Raw genomic sequence first — 13,820 nt, 5'->3', positions numbered from 1 at the left:
AAGTAGTTTGCATGTTGTTGTTGTTTTACATGTAAATAAAAACAAAACTTTAGCATTTTTAGGCATAAGTACACTGATTTATTTTTTTAATATATTGCCTTTAAGTTAATTCTGTTGAATTATTTTCATCGATACAGAAATCGCAGGAAGGAAATAAAAACTCAAAAGATTTCGATGCATTTATTTAATTTAATCAATATTACACAATCGTGAATTTAACTATTACATCTTATATAGAATTATACACAAGTAGTGACTATAAAAGTATTAACATACAACACGTATTAATAAAAAAAAACATTACTTCAATGTATAAACGGATACTTTATACTATAATTGATTTTCTTCTCATCTCGTGATCCCGATTTTTCCTTCACTTTACAAACTGGTTTATTGTCTGTTTTATTATTGGTCATATTTTGATATACAGTTGTTATCAAATCCAATAGAAACCACACAAGTTCCATTATACTAATAATCGATCCTCCGAGGCATAGTCCAAATATTCCACCTAAATTAGCTGTAAAAATATATTAAATGTAATATTTCCGGCTATAATTCTGTTTGATAAAACGTGAAAAAATTATTTATGATAATTTGATTTTGTGTTCTAAGGAAAAATAAAGTTCATGTAAAGCTTTCAGTAAAATGGAAGATTTCAAAATAATTAACATTCGGTTCAATAAAAGGCAGGCTTTCACATAATTTATTTTGTCAGTCAGAAATAAAAAAATAAATCTTCAAATAAATTCCATAAACTCTCCTTCATCTTAAAAAATATATAATATATTCCCACAAATCATCCCGAATTACGCCTAACATGAAATCCATACTAAAAAACAACTAAACTCAAAAATTAATAACAGTTATGGCGCATTAATTTGGCGGTTGATCTGCAACAAACTATTCAAACCACGACTACGTTACATTATTTGCTTCCCCTCGCGATTACATCACGCATCATGTATAGTTATTTGCCTCTATTATCCGCCAATTTACCCTAACTGGACCATGGGTAAATTGCATTTCACATCTGATTCACTTAACGTTTTTCTACCTAATTTTCCTTGATAGTTTGAAGTTGATATTACTCATAATAGAGGGTCAACCCAATGTCTACTGTAACCAATTTTGTAGGAAGCTAAAACTTACGTAATATTTTATTTTATTGTTCTTTTATTGCAGCCTTACTGCATAGGTGAATATTTATAGTAAACGCCAGTAAACAATTATATAATATGTAGTTTGTTGTGTAGTTTGTAATGTTTGATTCTGTCAATAATGTAGACTTATGTCACTGTATTGCAAATCTCTTGTGGATAGGTAAATCATGCCATGAGGACTCGAACTCGTAATAATAAATATTACGAGTTTTTAAAAGAAACTAAAAGTACCTAATATTGCATTCAAATCATCAACATTTACACATATAAACAGTAATCTATTTCAATTAATAAACGCAAACTAAAGGTTAGCACTCACCTAACATTTGATCCCACGTGTAGAGCACCTCTCTCCTATATTTAATGCATATGTTATTAGCATAATGTACGGTGACCCGACTGAGACCGCCGTACCCGCTGAAATTACACATTAGTATTGTTCTTAATTAACTAAATGTGACTGTAGAATTGCCTTCATTCCAGCTTCATCTATACATATAATAAATCTGTAGAAGGGTCAATTCTGTACATTGAAAATATTGAAAAAATAACTAGCAGGGGGTGTTACTGGATCGATACCAAACCCAAATATGTGATTAAAAAAATTTTTGTCTGTCTGTCTGTCTGTCTGTCTGTCTGTCTGTCTGTCTGTCTGTCTGTATGTGAAGACATCACGTGAAAACTACCGGTTCGATTTCGATGAAACTTGGTATAATTATACCTTATTATCCTGGGCGTAAAATAGGATACTTTTTATCCTGGAAAAATACGTAGAAAAAAAATTAATCTCAATTTTTCAGTTATCCATAGACGTTGTTCTGTAGTAGGTACCGCGAACACACGTTGCGTATTTTTATAGACCTAGCCGTATTTGGGTCCAATAGATATTTATAAGATGTCATTGTCCGAGTTACTCAAAATGGAGAAATAAACCATCCACGCAAAGACCGACATCCGCGCGGACGGAGTCGCGGGCGGAAGCTAGTGTGGAATATTTTAAAGCTATTTTAAATTCCCTTTGGGTTGTTTTTTCTCTCTGCTCTTCTTTTAAGAAATGTATTTAATCGAGTCAAATAGAATATGAACTAACTAGCTTTCCGCCCGCAGCTTCGCCCGCGTTTTCAAAGAAAAACCCGTTCCCGTAGGATTTCCGAGATAAAACCTATCCTATGTCCTTTCTCGGGTATCAAAATATCTCTATAGCAAATTTCATGCAAATTGGTTCAGTAGTTAAGGCGTGATTGAGTAACAGACAGACAGACAGAGTTACTGTCGCATTTATAATATTAGTATGGATTTATTCGTAAAACTATTTAGTATACCTATTACAAACTAGCCGCTTATCTTGGTTTTGCTCATGTTGAATCGGGATAAAAATGACCAATGAAACTTATGAGCCACTAATAGTGTGGCTTACTTTTGGTAAATAAATTTTCAAAATCATGTCAGCAATCCAAATATTGGCCATAATTATTAAGAAATTATTTTAGAACAATAATTATAGTATAGATGTAGACACAATTCAGTATAATAGGGCTTGGTCTACTGAATTGTACTTTATATACACCTTTCTCCACCGAGTTAATTGAATTCCTAGAAAGATTATAATTATGGTTACCAATTTAATTTCCTCATCTTTAATTCGATTATTTACAAAATAAAACCATGGCTTTGGCCAATTAGCGGGGATTGTTTCCAAGAAAGCAAAGAAAACAAAAAACACTTAGTGGACAAAAACAATGTTAATACAGTTTGGTATTCAAAGAGCTTTATATTGGAAAAAGGCGTATTATTTTTTAAATGTTAACACGAAAGAATTCCATGAAAGCTGAATTAAAATTACTTTGATCTCAAAGAGCATGATATTTTTACTCAAATAAAGCAATGTGAAAGTTTATGAAATAGTAAGAAACGTATTCAAAACTACTCTGTTTTATTATGGTTATTACAAATTCATTCCCTCACAAGGATAGAGTCAGGTATCCATTACATCCGTAGGCTATTCATATCAATTTAGTAAATACTCTCAAATGTATGAAGGAAAATTCAGTGATTCCGTTTTACTGATAAAAATTTTGTACATTTCACGAAATAACTATTTAGTAATCCGTAATATTACATGATAAAGTAGTAGTTGTTTTTATTTTAAACCTTATAAAGAAATGAAGTTGGTTAATAAAAAGTCAATAAACAAATTATTCAAGTGTATAGAAAATTCAATTATTGAACGGTATTCAAAACTTACTTAAATAATAAAAAATTAAACATGAATAATAATAAATATGTTTGTAAAGCAGAGCTTAACCCAAATCAATTAAATTTCCTTTTAACTCAGGAAACATGAATAGTGTAAAATCGGATTTCATTTATAAGTAGTTTGGCATAAAATTAATCGTGAATTTACACTACAACCCAATAAATACCTACTGCGAATATTATTTGAGCATTTAAAGATATTTTCATTATACGTGTTTAAAGAATTATTGATAGCCTGACTGTAAAAGAAAATTGTTTTGTAAATACCAAATCTATTTAATTTTATAAAATCTTATAATATAAATATTATTTGGTCTTACTAGTGAGAAAGTATGTGAAGCTGCATTATTGTACAAAGCATATTCAATTTTGTTATTTTCTCTTTGGTTAACCGAGGACGTGAAGCGATCATTTGCTCGCTCGCTTGCTTTTATCCAGAGTCTCAACCAGATTATTGAATTTAATAAGTAAAAGTTTAGTTAGTAAAGTTTAAAAAGTAAAAGAATAAAGTATATTCTAGAAAGATTCTGAGATTTACCCAAGTGCCCTTTGCTCTCTGATATATTCAGCTTTGGTCTCGTACTGGACACAGTCACATTTTTGATAACAGTCGTTTGCAGACACTATAGTTCGAATGTCCCCTTGAACTTTCGCTGAAAAAAAAGAACCTCTTATATAATTTAAGAAACAAATGCATCGTCAAGTAACCATACAGGGAATTCAAATGAAATAAATTAAAAATAAATATTATAACAACGAAATATTTATAAATGATTCAAGTAGGTAATCATTGATTCAACACACGAATTAATCATACCCAATATTTGATACACACACAGCAGTTTTTCCCAGGTACACCGAGGGAAGTCTTCTTCAAATAGATTCCCTGAAAGTAAACAATTTCCCACGCCATTTACAAAAAAAAGTAACTTTTTCCAACGTTTTATAAAAGTAGCACCAAGAATAGCAATGCATTGTCACGCTTAATCAATTACGAAGTGACACTTGAGTGACAAGGACAAAACATTCAACTTATCCTTATAGCACGATAATAAATAGACCAAAAATAAATAAAAGCGATCGGTTGATTTGTATACGCTTTTAAATTTCAAACAATACTGCATTCATTGAGCTCGAAGTTAGCGAAATACAACAAGCGCCAAAATACTGTTTTTATGCACTTTTTTATTTCTCCTCTATAAAAACCATTATGTGCAATGAAATGTAATATGTGGGTATATAAGAACAATTTTGATTTATTCACAATATCGGAACAAAATAATTAAAATTAATAAAAAGTCAATAAATATTTACAAATTGGTAATGCTTATACTTATTTCTATCAACTACTCGCAAGATAAACAAACAAATTAGTACAGCCTGTATGATCACAGAAAACTAAAATATCTTAATTACTTTTCTTCTCTTCGGAACATTTATTAAGATTTTTCTGTAACGAACGAAATCCTGCGTTAATTAACTTGAACGTTCAATATCAGAACTCAATAGGCCTGATCGCTTGGGAAGCGTAAGAACCAATTAAATGTGGATTTAAATGTGCCTTTAATATCAATAAAAGTAAAATAAAAACCAACTAAGTATAACATACCGTTTCTTTTAGGTCACATTAAGGTTCTATAATTGAGAAGTATATCCAGATTTCGAGGTAAGCTTCGGTTAAAACCGAGCAGGAGATCAGCCTTTTATGCCGCACGTAACTTTACCTATTTTTTTTTAAATTATTGCCTACCTTTTAATTACTTCAAGGACAATAGTGAAACAGTTCCTATTATTCTTAATTATGTAAACCATATCTACACCAAATAAAATTATACGTATCACTGTAAAAAATAACCGAATATTGTGAATTTCAAAGGAAAGTACGTAATCAGCTTGTCTTACGTGATAGGTCAAAAGGTAAACATCGACAGTAATCCACGACTTTCTTCAAAATGAACGACGTGACGCAGTGTTGGTAGGAAGAAGAATGCATACCATCCTATAATGTAAAAGTAATTAAAACTAACAATATTTTGACTAAGTAAAATTAAATCATATTTCTAGCACACTTCTAGTGAAAACTTGATAAGTGAAATATACAAAACCAAGAAGAAAAATCACGTTGGTTAATCCTAAACATTTATAATTCGAGAAATCGGGAATTGTAATTCAAGTTTTCCACGATTTCGTTATTACTTTTTTGCTTTTCATCGTCTTTATATTTTCATATCAGTATCATTATCCTGTTACAGTAATAACTGGATCAAGATTGGCTTGAGCGAAAAATCCTTATCATATAAAAGTTAGGAGCAAATTAATATTCCTCTTGACATATTACAACACCAGTAGGTATATACACTTTAGTTACGTTGAATTATTATATGTTTATTATTATTTTCTTAATTGTACTGATATACTTAAATAGAGTACAAAAACATGTTGTATAATTTAAAACACTATCCTATTTTAAAAATCTACGAATAAAAGACAATGGACATTTTCAAGTATTTTGGTTTCGTTTAAATGCTCACCCTATAAATGATAGAAATCAATAGCAAAATAAATTTAATAATAAAATGCTTACCGTCTCTAAAAAACACTTCCTACTATTCAGTGTTAGGGCTTTAACATCAGAAGACGAGTCAATGATCCAAACATCGACTGTGACGTCGAAATACGTCGATGGCGTCAGAATTATAGAACTATCTAGAAGAGATAGTGTGTTCATTTCGTCGAATATGTATAGCTAGAAACAAAGTATACATTTACCATTAATACCATGAATACTACGTCTTAACGGTGACTAGCGTTCTGCCGGAAAATTTCATAAAAATTGGACAAGCTGTTTTGGAGTAATAAAGTAACACGATAATTGAATAAGTAATCGATGTTATATACTAAATAATATATTTATGATGATAAGAATGATGTTCATAATTTTACCTCATACAACTTAAAATAGCAGGAATAATTTCCACAAATTTTAGTGTCAGTCTGAGCTAACAAAACCGGTCACCAGTCTGCATTAATTTAGTATTTCATGCGAACTGTCTAGTGTTTGTAATTTTCTTTGTGAACAAAATGTTTGCAAAACATTAGCTAGTTTGTTTAAATTAACATAATATTATAAACAGTTCCCTAACTTGTATTAGACAATTATGCATATAAACATATTACTACGTACAATAATTATAAATGATAATAAATCCACTTCGTAGATAAAAATTACTTTTAAACAAAATAATTAAAACGCCTTAAAAATTTTCAGAACTATTAACGATCACTAAGTACACATGGCACTTACTTTAAAATGATGTCAAAATAATCTGTACTCCCAGTCAGGGTTTTTTAAAATCAGATCTGCCTTTATTTAATCGGTTCAAAATAAAAAATTTACATTAATGTTCACTCCAAATAACTACGAATAAGTAAAATGAATGCTCGATTTTGGTAAACCTATTAAATGGGATCGAATAGTGCGAAACAGGATGGGATTATAGGAAAATCCGTTAAAGGATATTGATCTATAGCCATCAATGACAAAACGAAAAACCCACATGCTATAAATATAATGGAACTAACGCCTAATATTTGAGAGTATCTTTTCAGTGAATTCGTAGGAGGATTCCACGTGTATATCTACTCACTAGCTGTGTCCCGCGATTTCACCCGCATTGCTCTGCTCCTTTGGTCTAAGTATGATGATACATAAAGCCTTTAGCTTTTTTTCCTCAATAAATGGGCTATCTAACACCGAAAGATTTTTTCAAATCGAACCAGTAGTTTTGAGATTAGCGCATTCAAAAAAACAAACTCTTCAGCTTTATATTTTAATAAATAAATCCTCCCTTGTGTATTTCTTATGAATTAACTATTAACATATTGTAAAAATTTTAGTCACTTAATTCTATGATTAACTTTTCGAGTAAATATTTTAGCATGTCCAAAAATTTACTGAACATTTTTCCAAAGTGCTCTTCACATGGTATAATTAATACAAAAACGTTGAAAGCAAAGGAAAATTCAATTTCCTTTTGTACAGAAAAGACATTTCCTTTAAGACGCGTAAAATTAATTACAATGGATTATAATATTATATGAAATATGACACGACGTGACAAAATAAATAAGACACATACGTGACTGTGTGCTTATTAAAGCGTGAAGCGTGTTATGTTTGTCTATTCCCTTCATTATGTGCATGACATATTTGAATTTTAATACGAGAAACACGCCTCCAAGATACGTTTCCCTGTAGAAGTATATGAAAATTTACTTCAATTTTACTTATGACAATCAAAATAACATTGGAGAACATTCATTTGTGGTAAACTGATAACCAAAAAGGAAAGATTGTGTAAAAATGAGACAGATTTTAAAAGGTAAATAAAAGAAAGTAAATAATATGTTACATTACATCAAATATTATATTTAAATTTGAACTAATTTAATATAAAGATAATACGTAAAACTCACCATCACAAAGCCATCACCAAAGGTACCATTCGGGTAAACTCTTCGAGTATCCACTGAGATATCAATGGCCTCTGTTATCTCGACCCCTGCGTTGAAATTAGTGCCGTTTTCGGCGAATTGTCTAAAATTTAAGTTATTGTATCGTTAAAATAGTAGTTATAGATAAGCAAATAGAGAACTATGTCTGTATCTAGTTGGTAGTTGGGTTTCAGGGCTACATTATCGTTTATTGTTTTTTCAATTGTACAATTTTAACAGTACAACAATATAGTACGTAGATAAAGCATAAGACAATTAATTACATTACCCTTAATTGAGAACAAGCTACATTCGTATCTAAAGTCATAGAAGTACTTCGACTATATTTTGTTATCATTGAAATTTTGACACGCGCACAATTCATCTTAGTGACTGTTTGCCTTTAGACAGTAAAGAGTCATGAATTATTACAAGCGTGATAATAATTATTAATCCAATCGTATATACTTACTTAAAGTAATTGATATCGAACTGACAGCAGTGTCCATTGATGGTAAATACCTCCCTGAACATCATGCTGCAATTAACTGGTTTTGATCGCCATAAACATTCCCTTAGCATTATGTTGCATGGCTTCTTTAACTAAAATAAACATAATATATTATAATATGAATAAAAATTATCTTAGGGAAATCTGAGTGAGTCACATGAAAATCAGTAGTTTTCATATTTATAATTCGCAATTCGTAAGAGGTATTTCGTAATCTATGTAAAGATATTATTTTTGTATTTTTAATAAAGTATTCGATTTTAAAAGCTAGTAAGTGAAGAAAAAATATCCTTGATATTCAGAAGCCAGTCTCATGAAAGAAATTAATTACTTAGTTTTTTTTTTTTTAAGTTATATTCAATCTCATTACACTTTAATCTTCAGATTCAAGTTAATTTATATTCACGAAACTGAATGAATTATAAAAACGTTATTCAAGGAAAACTTTGTTTAATAACGATTTAATAAGACCTCTAACCACTTTGTGTTTTATTTTTAGAAACAAAAAAGAAAGAAAGAGTCTTTATAAAACACCAACAAGCACAGACCAATAAAAATTAAAAACAAAAATATACACGGTAGAACATAGAACCTTCTTATTGATTTAAACGATAATTTTCACATAATATAATGTTTTTAAATAACAGTTAAGTGGTCTAGACAAATGCTACATAGGGTTTTCTTGTAAAATGTGTCCTAATTTCACTCCTTTAGGATTAGCTCTACCTATCAATCATTCAACAAATAACATGAACATCCATTCATACTCTTTTCAGTATGTTCGCATGAAAATTCAGTATGAATGAAATAATTAAATAAATACACATTTTAAACGAGATAAATACATATTAAGTAAGTACTCGAGTCTAGATGTATAATTATATATTAATAAATTGTATGTTTGTTCTATCTGCTTTGATTTCTCATTAATAAACCAATCTTCATAATTAAATAACATCATAAAGAAAACATCTTCGTCAGCTTTATGATATTTACTAATTACGTGTCGTTTTTCTTCTTGTATACTAGTATTACTGAACAATCAATAATTGTTTATTTTAATAATTTAAATCTTCACTTGACGCACAATAAACTGTTAGCATTGTTAAACTGTCGTAAACCAAATACGCCATCCAAGAGACTCAGGGGTAAACTCATCCAGTGAAATAAACATAAACAAAACAGAATCAAAATGTTTATAACATGCTTGTTTATCTGAGGTTAACGAAACGTAACATGGTTACAACAACTACAAGAGAGGCTTGCCACTTAAATAATAATAAAATATAGGGTTAAATATGATCAGGTGAAATTTTGGAGCTACGTCACAAGCTGCGTGCCGAATAACAGAGAATGGCTAATAGCATGTAATCAACATCGGGTGGCCTCGTTGTCCTTTTCTTGCACTGCCAAAAAATGGCTTTGTTCGGCAGCAGAGACACAGAGCACGTTTTTGTTAAAATATAGTTATATTGTATAAAACATTGCTTGGAGAAAAAGACATTTTTTATATTGCAATGTTGTCATACGAACCTATTAAAGTTTAAGTTTTTTTTTTTAAGTTAAGTTTAGATTATAACAAACCACTTTTGTCAAATATTAGTAAGTACATGTCATATCAACCTTTTTGTTCCATAAATGCCTGTTTCATCGCGAATTTCCTTCACCGTTCGCGTTGCAATCGCGAAAATTTGATCAATGTATCGATAAATTCAATATTATACTGAACGCTCGTCTAGACTCAAATTCTTGACTTTTTATTAAGTTAGAGGTAAGTACTAGTACAGTAAACTGTGTTAGAAGCCTTATTTCTAAATTTGCAAATATAATTTTCAGGTTATATAGAAATTCGTTCAGAAACTTAATAAATTTGAATGTAAAGAAAAGTGACAAAAGATAAATTCAATTGCAGCTATTTTCGTAAAGTCCTTTGGAAATATGCATGCTGAGATTGATATTACCATTTACCTACCACTCCAAGGAGATCTTAAATCAATTCAAGTCTATTTGTTACGATTCAATACCTAAATCCTAGTTCAAATTTCGATATAAAAAATAAGAGACATATAGTATACTAGCTTACCGCCCGCGGCTTCGCCTGCTTTCTCTAAAACGATTTGAGATTTAAACTATCCTATCTCTCAAGTTGGATCGAACTGCACATGGTGTGCGAATTTTATTATAATCGGTTAAGTGGTTTAGAAGTCCATTGAAGACAAACATTGTGACACGAGATTTATATATATTAAGATAGTTTCATATAGATAGAAATGAGCTTGTAGGAAAACAAAATCTACAAAAAAATATCCGTATATAGGTATACGAAAGGACTAGAACCTCAGCCATTGTTTTTAAACTCATGTAAGTTTGTTACAAAGTTATAGAAAGAAAAAAAAATCGACTAACCTGATATGATAGATCATCGTAAGTTAGACCTAAATCTTCTAAAACATTGTGCATCTTAATGACATGCAACTCCGGGGTATAGTTCTTGTCCACAACATCAGTAAAACTTCTGTAGAAATCTGCAATTTCCTTTGCCTTAAAGCCTCGGAGAGATCTGCCAAAATATTCGTATAATAATCAGCCCATGCAAAAGCACAAACATTGAAAAATGTTAATTAAAATGTTTTACGAATGCATTTTTATTTTATTTTATTAATAGATTAACATCGCTTGTTACACTTTTAAAAACAATAATATCTAATAATCTACTTGCGTGCAAGTTTAAAAAAAATTGTGAGCATATAATATGATGAAAGTAGTGTTATATATAAGTATAACAATCTTACGAAAGGACTTGAATGTTTTTTGGTTTAGTATTTATTTGTATTTTTACATAACAATAAGTCTTATCGGTTGAATCCGGGCTGAAAGGGTCGAAAACTCTATAATTTTAAACATATTTCCAAAATTGAAATTGAAATATCAAATGTATGCATTATGTGTAAAGTAATAAATATTTTTTTATAACTTACAGAATATTGGTGATATTGACAGTACTGGGACCATAGACCTCAGGATTACATAGAGCCACAGCAGAGAACGGTATGTTCTCTGTAGCATAGTGAAGTGATTCTACCTGAAATATACTTTATATTATCAGTATTTTAACTAATAACGTATACATTAAAAAAACTATAGATCGATTGTGGAGAGTGAAATCTAGTGCATTGATAGAAACAGATAAAATATATTACATTTTTAGTAGCTATTTAATTGTTTAATTCGAGATCGAACGTCTATTATTATGTTTAATCAGTATTTTTTCCATTTAAACTCGTATTTCAATTGATTTTCCAATAAATCGGTAATTAAAGGAAATATTTTATATAGTATAGAAATAGAAACGATAATAATCCTATTAGTTGTAAGCATTTAATGAAATTCTGATCATCTTTCCATTTTGAACCGATGATAAAATGGTTGATAATAATTATTGATAATTCAACTTTGTGTCTAGGATTGTAGGATGTCAATTGGAAAATAAGTGGAAAGAAAGAAGAAGCAAAATAAACACGTAAGTTCGTTTTTCACTAAAGATACTATTTTTTCCTAAGCTTTATTAAAATTTTACGATTAAAACATTTAACAATTACGACGCGAAGTTATTCCAAATACTCCACATCATCATTCATCATTTATTTTAATATCATTATTTTAAAATATCATTTATTTTAAAATAATAATGAAACTTAACCCAGATTTTAGTCTGAAAATGAAAATCACTAAAAAATTCTTACCACAGTAAATGTTGGATCTTCAACGAATCTCCCCCAAATCATGTGACTCAGAAAACCACATAAAATTACACTGCCAATTATAACTAGAGTCCATATAAAATACGAAAATCTATTCCCTCGAATGGAAAAATAGTAAAAACCGTGGAGAGTACAATGCTGGCTAAATTGTACAAATTTGTCTATCACGATTTTATAAATCAGATTCTTCATTACTTGCTTCATTTTCCTTTAAATTAGAGTAGTTAGATACTGATACACGGAAACATAAAAAAAACGATAGATATTTCCTTTTTTTGCAATTTTCATAAAACATTACACAAAAACGGTAATAGATTAGGTAAATTGCGAAATTATACACGACCTAAAAATTAAATTAAAGCTATTAAAATACTGCTGTGAAATTAGCAAATATTGTTAATTTCTAAGTAATATTTATAAACATTATCGGAGCGTAACGTACCCGATGTAATTATTATAAATTCTGTTGGTGTTAATGATAATGAATATAAACTTTAACCGAATATCGACGAGGTATAATTTTCATGCACATAAGTAGCTATTGAATTTAACACTTGGAAACATTTCTACATCAAGTCTGAAGTATAATTAAAAGAGATATAACTGTATAAACTTACTTAAAGTTAATTTATGTTTAATGACACACTGTCGCTGTTAATGATAATTAATAAAGTTAAGTGCATTAGCTTCTTTGTTTTTATTATTAATGTTAGTACGTACAATAGATGTTTATTGTATGTAGTTATTAATAAAAGGTGAAATAATCAACAAATTCGATCGTATCAAACAAAAAAAAAAACAGCAAATGACATTATAGATATGCTTTGTATCACAGACTTTGTATTTATTTTTTATATGTGCGTAAGTTCTTTTTTTAACGTTAAACATTATTTTTATAAACAGCCGTTTTTTATGATCCTCAGAACACGAACGAAATAGCACGTAATAGCCTGTAACTTTTATAAATTACTTGACGTTCCATTAAAAAAATCTTGATATTAAATACACAGGTTCTCTCTTTTTCCCTCCATAAATGAGTTACGAAATACATTTTGCCCGTTAAATATGTAATTACATCCCAGTGTAGTTAATTCGCGAACCCTCTCATAAATTATTACTTTACGACTCTTTCAGCAAAATCGCTTTGTTGAACAAACTTTGGGAATATTTCGGACGGGCTATTAGCATATTTTTCAACATTGCAAAAAATTTATAAGATACTTTAACCGTAACAGTATCAGTATTTTTGAGAAGTTATTTGTGAAAATTATTCGTTTACTTTTTTACAGTTTTGTTCATGTTTTGTTGGTATAAGCCTTGAAAAAGATTGCATCGTAATACGCCTTTGGCTCTTGGGATTTTGTATGTTTTATTATGCCATTTCATTTGGAATATCTCTCGCTCCATTACATAAAAGTTCAACACATTACATGATATGAGATTGTGAGCGAATTGCACGTTCACTATGCCTATATTTACGGGGCATATCATAATGTTATTAATATTGCTTTAATTACACATAATAATTTAATAGCGTTTAGCAAATAATTCTTAGTTTTATTAACGTTTTAATAGCATATCCAAAAAAGATAAAATGCGTTCTTGGTATAAATTATTTTTCATTCAACTATTCGA

The 13,820-nt window shown here is 29.6% G+C and overlaps 1 pseudogene; it reads right to left on the bottom strand.

Annotated features, from left to right (window-relative positions):
- Nucleotides 1–286: 286 nt before the first annotated feature.
- On the bottom strand, nucleotides 287–8,447 carry LOC123692594 (annotated as a pseudogene).
- Between the last annotated feature and the right edge of the window lie 5,373 nt (nucleotides 8,448–13,820).

The sequence above is a fragment of the Colias croceus genome, chromosome 6, assembly GCF_905220415.1.
Source record: "Colias croceus chromosome 6, ilColCroc2.1".
Lineage (NCBI taxonomy): Eukaryota > Metazoa > Arthropoda > Insecta > Lepidoptera > Pieridae > Colias > Colias croceus.
The sequence above is the reverse complement of the archived record's forward strand: the minus strand, read 5'-3'. Positions and strand labels throughout refer to the sequence as shown.